We start from the raw sequence: 7,731 nt of genomic DNA, 5'->3' as shown, positions 1-7,731 counted from the left end.
ATTTGAAAATTTGAGGGTATTTTGTGAAAAAACGGAAGTATAATGGTATTTTTGTGAAAAAATGAAATTTTGAGGGTATTTTGTGAAAAAAGAAAGTACAAAGGTATTTTTGTGAAAAAAAAGGAAGTATAATGGTACTTTTCTTCACATTTGGGTTAAAAACAAAACTTTTATGTCATTTTGGGTTAAAAAAGAAACTTTTTTGTAGTTTTGGGTTAAAAACAAAACTTTTTTTTATCATTTTGGATTAAAAACGTAATTTTTCTGCACACGTTTGGGTTAAAAAAAACTTTTTATGTCATTTTGGGTTAAAAATGAAAATTTTCTGCAATTTTGGGTTAAAAATAAAACTTTTTGTAATTTTGAGTTAAAAACGCAATTTTTCTCTCATTTTGGGTTAAAAACGAAATAAATTGATGGTTTTTCACATTGTTGGACGATTTTGCCCCTATCCCAAAGACGGTTGTAATCCTCAAGAACTTAAGCATAGGGAAGTTCAAGTTACATATACAATACAATCAAAAGCAAAGAATCTCAATTGTCAATTTTTATTAAAAATGATAAGTACATTGATACTTTGGATAAATATGAAAAGAGGGTTGCTATTTCAGCTTACTTCAAATAAAAAATACTTTTGTTCTATACATTTTCTATTAAAACATACATGGTCAATTCATTATACAACCACCCAAATTTTTTCAAATGTTCCTACAATTCTTCCAATTATTCAACTATTCCCACCAGTTCTCCAGCAAAGAATCCTTGGATGAGCTATCTGACATCAAAAAGAATACCATGTTCCTCCACTATTTTACCCAACGTAAATCTTGTAATATTTGAACCCTTTAATATTTCAACATAAACCTGCTCAAAACCAAATTAAAATCTTACCTTGGCCATTAAAGGAATTATAAAAAGATCAATTAGCATACTTACAATATTTGTCTCCACAGAAGCTACATCCACTTTGAGCTCCTTGATTTTATTTAGCCCATCTACAAAAAAAACATACATGATTTGGGTGTTAAGAACTTAATCAAATATAAGAAATATTTAGCCCGTCAAGTGAGTAGCCACTACAAAAAAATGATAAAAAGTTTCACAAAACATGGAAACATATTCATAATCATGAAAGGGTAAAAATGTCCTTTAACTCAAGCATTGCAATAATAACTTAGGAGATAAATCGGTAGAGAACTAACAAGATGTAGATGCATATTACCTTATAGTTAAATATTGCATGATTTTGACCAGAGCAACAGTTGTTGCTCTGAACCAGAAAAAGTGCATGATTGAGTGAACAGCTTCCACAAATTCACGAGTGGGAACCTATTCAAGAAATTGGATAGCTAAAAGAGCTCATGTTCATTTTCATGATAAACTAACAACTGAAAACACTTATGTATTTGTAGTTACTTCAGGAAATAAATGAATGGAAATGACCTCTTTGATAACATTGTTGTCATCCACATGCAAGGTCAAAACTAGTGCATTTGCATCTTTCCAAGGACCATGAATCATGTTCCTACATAGTACAGTAAGTGGCATGATCAAATCATCAAATATTTATAAAAAAAGAAGCAAGAAGACTTTGATCAGATCATAAGAACTACTCATCAGTGGAAAATAGAGAAGAAGAAACATACGAAACTGAATTGTAAAAAAAAAACTTATCTTTTCCAAACTAGTTGATTTGCAATTGCTAAACCTGAAGTGAATTTACAAAAAGTTCAATTATGAATTTGGAGCAGTTTACCCTTTCGCTTTCTTGATAATAGTCTATGCCTTCACTAGGGCATTTAATCGAACACTTAGTGGGTGTTCTATTGTCGCTTAGCTACCTTGCTTTTACTTTGATATTTGGGCTTGAAACCTGGACTTTGAACTCAAAGTGGAGACATAAATACTGCCCAAAACAGTTGAACACCTGTACACATACCATCGCCGATTTCTTCATCTTCAATCTTCATCACCTGTGAATTGAAAATTCTTGGCTGCAGCTACACTTTACGATTTCTATGATTTTTTTTCCCTTTGATCATTTTTCAACTGTATGTGATTTGAAATCGTTTTTTAAGTCTGTGAATTGAGATCGATTTTTAAGTCTCTGTGAATTGAGATCGATTTTTTCCTAACTCTCTGAAGTGAAATCGGTTTTTTCTGGGAATTACAATAACTTGAAATTCTGATTTCTTTGAAATCGTTTTTGAGATCGTATGGAATTTTTTTTGTGATCGTATGGAATTCTTTTTTCGTTCATCGATCTCATGGAGTATGGAAGTAGGGCCGATTCATGGAACAAAAGGACTTGAGCAATTGAAATTGACGTGAATAAGAAAACACGTACTGCAATAGTTTTTTTTTTTTTTTTTTTTTTTTGGAAATTAAATCACTAATCAAAACTACGTAGTTTTAATTAATGGGTACCTAATGTTATATACCCTTAAGGTATATTCACTTTACCCTATATATATATATATATATATATATATATATATATATATATATATATATATATATATATATATATATATATATATATATATATATATATATATATACCTAATGTTATATACCCTTAAGGTATATTCACTTTACCCTATATATATATATATATATATATATATATATATATATATATATATATATATATATATATATATATATATATTATATGTGATTTTCTTAACATGTATATGCACTTATGTATGTTATAAATTTATATTTAAATATCTTTATGTTTAATACTTGAATGGATTAAAATGATGCATCAAAATCAATTATTTAGACGAATATTATAATAATAATAATAATAATAATAATAATAATAATAATAATAATAATAATAATTTAATAATAATAATAATAATAAATATACATTTCCAAGTAACGCATTCATTTGAAACTCACACTACAACTGATTAAGAGTTTTCTAATTTGTGTATATTTATTAGTTAAAACTCAAGAGTTTTTAACTTATGATTATTAATTAGTAATCACTAATAACTTTTCATTTTTCTTTCTTTTTATAAGGTTGTAAAGTTTTGTTCATTAAAAACATTAATGTATTTGAAGAGATTTGTGATTTAAATATGAAGAGTTAATATAAATGTTATAATATGAAGGGATTAAAATGATGCATCAAAACCAATTATTTAGACGAATATAATAATAATAATAATAATAATAATAATAATAATAATAATAATAATAATAATAATAATAATAATAATAAATATACATTTCCATGTATCGCATTCATTTGAAACTCACACCACAACTGATCAAAAGTTTTCTAATTTATGTATATTTATTAGTTACAACTGAAGAGTTTTTAACTTATGATTATTGATTAGAAATCACTAACAACTTTTTATTTTCATTTCTTTTATAAGGGTGTAAAATTTTGCTCATTAAAAACATTAATGTATTTGAAGAGATTTGTGATTTCAATATGAAGAGTTAATATAAATGTTATAATATGAAGGGAATAAAATGATGCATCAAAACCAATTATTTAGACGAATATAACAATAATAATAATAATAATAATAATAATAATAATAATAATAATAATAATAATAATAATAATAATAATATATTTCCAAGTACCGAATTCATTTGAAACTCACACTACTACTCAAGAGTTTTCTAAATTATGTATATTTATTAGTTACAACTCAAGAGTTTTTAACTTATAATTATTAATTAGTAATCACTAATAACTTTTTATTTTCCTTTCTTTTATAAGGTTGTACAGTTTTGCTCATTAAACACATTAATGTATTTGAAGAGATTTGTGATTTAAATATGAAGAGTTAATATAAATGTTATAATAGATGTTTTAGTGTTTTTATGTTATTAAAAGTTATAGTGTTTATTTTTCATATTTTTTTATTATTCGTTGTGTATATATCTTTTTTAATACATATGTTATAATAGATGTTTTTCTATTTTTATGTTACTAGAAGTTGCAGTTCATGTTTTTGTTCATACGTTTTGTTACCCGTTATATTATCATTCATTTGATATATAATTTACACAATTTTAAACGGTTTATAAAATTATCAAATAATTGTATATATCACAATGACTTAAAAACTAAACTATAATGTTTAATAAAACTAATATGTTTACTATATGTTTGCTTTACTACTAACATTTTGTTTCAAAGTAGAAATATCAAATAATAATTTGGTAAAATTTATTATTTTAACTATATAATTCTATTCTCGCGCAACGCGCGGGGATTCGCCTAGTATATATATATATATATATATATATATATATATATATATATATATATATATATATAGAGAGAGAGAGAGAGAGAGAGAGAGAACAAGCAGGTGGTTTAATAAAGATTGAATTTTGAAATCCAAAACAACATCAAGTTATAGATACATTTATAAGCAAGAAGAATAGTTGTGATTTCTTTTTTGTTTCTTTTTCTTTCATTATGAAATTCCTTGAATTAATTTCATTATGATGTTATTTTCTTTATCAAGTTCTCCTCATTCATGTCATGCATCTTACGAGTTTGTTTCAAAGATTGATGACATTAATGAACCGGGGATGCCATAGTTTTATCTACATGATCAAATGATACTTACCAACATCTTGGTGTTCTCTAAATGACACTTCACTGTTAGATGTGGCACTCATGTCGTGTCGTGTCGAAAAAGTAAACGGGTTGAAAGTTCTTGACCTAACTCGTTTAATTAATGTATTGTGTTGTGTTGTCACACCCCAAAACCGGAACGGCGGAAACGTTCTGGGGTGGATGACGTCATGTCAAGTATCACAACACATGCATTATAGTAATCAAAGTACAACAAAACATTGCATTAATAGTAATAGTTTTACATGGTTACATTAATACATCAAAGTAATACAAGTAATAGAATAAATACAGCGCGGTACTAAGCTATCTTCATCAACAGCTCCGGGGATGTACCTGTCTAATGCTAACCTGAGAATACAAGTTATTTGAAAAGCGAGTATCAGCATTTTTACAAATGCTGGTGAGTTCATAAGTATTTAGTGACATTTCATTCAAATAACTTTATAAAGTAATAGTTTAAGTGTTTACAGTGTATTAGAGTTCTTTCCAGAAAATCCTATATTTTCTTTAATCAAAGCAGCCTTCTACTAAGACTGGTCAGTGTTATGTGGTAAAAAGTGGGTTTACCTTAATTGCTATCATTATCAAAATGCTGAATTTGATTATTAAAGAAAGTAAGAGACAACAGGGAAATAACATATGCCTCAGCAGTGAGGACTGTTGGCTAAGGCAAAGGAATCATAGACTCCAGGAGAGTATCGAGCGAACGACACGCCTGGTTCAGTCTAACAAATAGAGACACAGACCCCAGAATGTACCAAATGAAAGGTACAGCTGGTAAGGTCCGAAACAGTGAATACAGACCGCAGGCAATATCAAATGAAAGACACGTCTAGCTAGGTCTAAAACAGTGAACACAATGTATACAGTGAATACAGTGGATACAGTAGATACTGTGAATACAGTGGATACAGACCCCAGACAACATCAAAAGAGAGATACGTCTTGTAAGGTCAAAACAGAGGAGACAGACCCCAGACGGTATCAAATGAAAGATACGTCTTGTAAGGTCAAAACATTGTGACTCTGAAATTGAATTACCAGCATACAGTGTAAATTGCTGGCGAAATACCGTTACCTTAAGGCCATGAATTATAAGGTAACCCGGGATACTCGTAACCATACTAACCGACACTAAAGTACCAGACGCCCTACAAGCGTCTATATAATGTGACATTTGTCACCCCTTGGCTTGGTGAGCCGTGGACTGTAGCTAGCAGTCAGGGTGCGGGGGTGTCAATCCCGTATAGATCTATACACACAATGTCCGCTCTCCCTACAGGAGACTTTGGTTACCAACCAGACGACAGAGGAGGCCGTGTCCCGAAGATGCATCCCAAATAGTGGGTAATGACTTCCAAACAGTGGGTAGTGGGTTTCTAATGTAAGTGCTGACCTAGAGGTAGAGACTCTTAACTGAATTGACTGAAGAGAACCCGTATGTCTATGCTTGTGTACATAATATATAACTAATGAATCGAACGACCTTCGGATGGACATCCGATCCCACCAGACCACATCTCAACGAAGAAAAGGAAATAGGGCGGACAAGCCTTCCTAAGTCCTTCGATCATTATTTATATGCATCTATACAAGCACAAACATACATCTAACTACGCTTGAGTGTGTATCAAGTGGCTTCATATAGTGAAGTATAAGTGTACAGTGGAACATCCGAGTCGTGAAGTATAAGCGTACAGTAGAACATCCGATTCGTGAAGTATAAGCGTACAGTGGAGCATCCGAGTCGTGAAGTATAAGTGTACCAAGTGTAAGTGTATCACGAAGTGGAAACGACGATAAGTGAAGTAAGAGCGTCTATCAAGTATAAGCGACTACAAGTATAAGCGAAATAGAGACAATACCAAGTATAAACGCATCACGAAGTGAAAGTGTTATTGAGTAGGAGTTTAAAAATAAGTATTAGTGAAGCAGCAGTAACTAACAAGTAAAAGTATACATGAAAACCTTGGAAAAACCCTTATACTCAGGAAAATCGCATTTGTATTCTTTGGTAAAATAAGTGTGAAAACCTTTAGAAATCTTTGGGAATCTTTCATAAATCAGTTTGAAAATGGAACTTTGATAAAGAAATAAAAGTAAGAACTTGAACAAGTGAAAACCCTTTTTGAAAGCCATTTATAGTGTCCTACTCAGTAAAACAGTGTACAGTGGTAAAATCTTGTGCATGCGGGTTATCAATCACATGTGATTGATATGATAACTGGCATGTTTAACTTGTATTCCCCCCTATAAAACATGTCAAAACATTTAAAAGGTTCATTCAGGGGTATGAACTCACCTGGTGTAAGTAGGTCCGACGAAGGTGCCGTTTGGGCGTTCGGTGTCACGCAAGGACTTGAACACACACAATGACCTATTTAACATATGATAACAGATGTTCACATACAATTAGTATATTTAATACTAATTAAACAAATATACGCGCTCACAGGAGCGGAAAACACTTTGGTTAAGTGTTTGGGTGTCCCGGGTAGCGTTTAAGGGTGTGTATGGCTTAGGAATGGAGTTTACTCTCCAAGATTAAGCCCTTAATATGATGTTTACGGCCCAGGGACTACTCACCATGAGTTTACAGCCGTAAACTCATGGTGATGGGTTCTAGGGTGTTTTAAGGCTTCTACTTGTTCATGGAATTATTCTAAGTACTTTTCCAAAAAGGCATGAGTGGGTTTAAGGCTTCTAAGGGCATTATATTGGAGTTTACGGCCTAGGGACAACTCCTAAGGGAGTTTACGGCCGTAAACTCTCATCCCTTGAGTTTGGTGAAGTTTGAAGCCCTTATATCACTTCTAGCAATTTATAATGGAGTGTGATGCCATTTTGGGGAATTAAAAGTATCATTTGGGTGAGTTTTGGGGTGTTTACGGCCTTGACATGTGTCTGGGCCGTAAACTCCTTTTAATCCCTTAAATCCTTGAGTTTAAATGTTCCAAACCCAAAAGGATAAGCCCCTGATTTATGTATTAAGTCCAAGAGTGTTTTAGGGGTGTTTTGGGGACATTTAGGCATGATCAAGGGGTGTTTACGGCCTAGGCATTTTCTTGGGCCGTAAACTCCATGTTACCCCATATTTCCTTGTGTTT

At 31.1% G+C, this 7,731-nt stretch overlaps 1 long non-coding RNA gene across 4 annotated transcripts; it reads right to left on the bottom strand.

Moving 5' to 3' along the window:
* Positions 1 to 523: 523 nt before the first annotated feature.
* LOC111879328 (uncharacterized) lies at positions 524 to 2,314 on the bottom strand. 4 transcript variants are annotated; one of them, XR_008225457.1, is made up of 5 exons: positions 1,757 to 2,314; positions 1,444 to 1,525; positions 1,223 to 1,349; positions 937 to 995; positions 524 to 864 (listed from the first exon to the last, which is right to left on the bottom strand). It is a non-coding gene; the product is annotated as an uncharacterized LOC111879328 (long non-coding RNA). The 4 variants fall into 4 exon arrangements; XR_002846059.2 differs by having other exon boundaries at positions 1,223 to 1,329; XR_008225456.1 differs by having other exon boundaries at positions 1,444 to 2,313.
* Between the last annotated feature and the right edge of the window lie 5,417 nt (positions 2,315 to 7,731).

Source organism: Lactuca sativa, chromosome 8 (assembly GCF_002870075.4).
Source record: "Lactuca sativa cultivar Salinas chromosome 8, Lsat_Salinas_v11, whole genome shotgun sequence".
Classification (NCBI taxonomy): domain Eukaryota; kingdom Viridiplantae; phylum Streptophyta; class Magnoliopsida; order Asterales; family Asteraceae; genus Lactuca; species Lactuca sativa.
The sequence above is the reverse complement of the archived record's forward strand: the minus strand, read 5'-3'. Positions and strand labels throughout refer to the sequence as shown.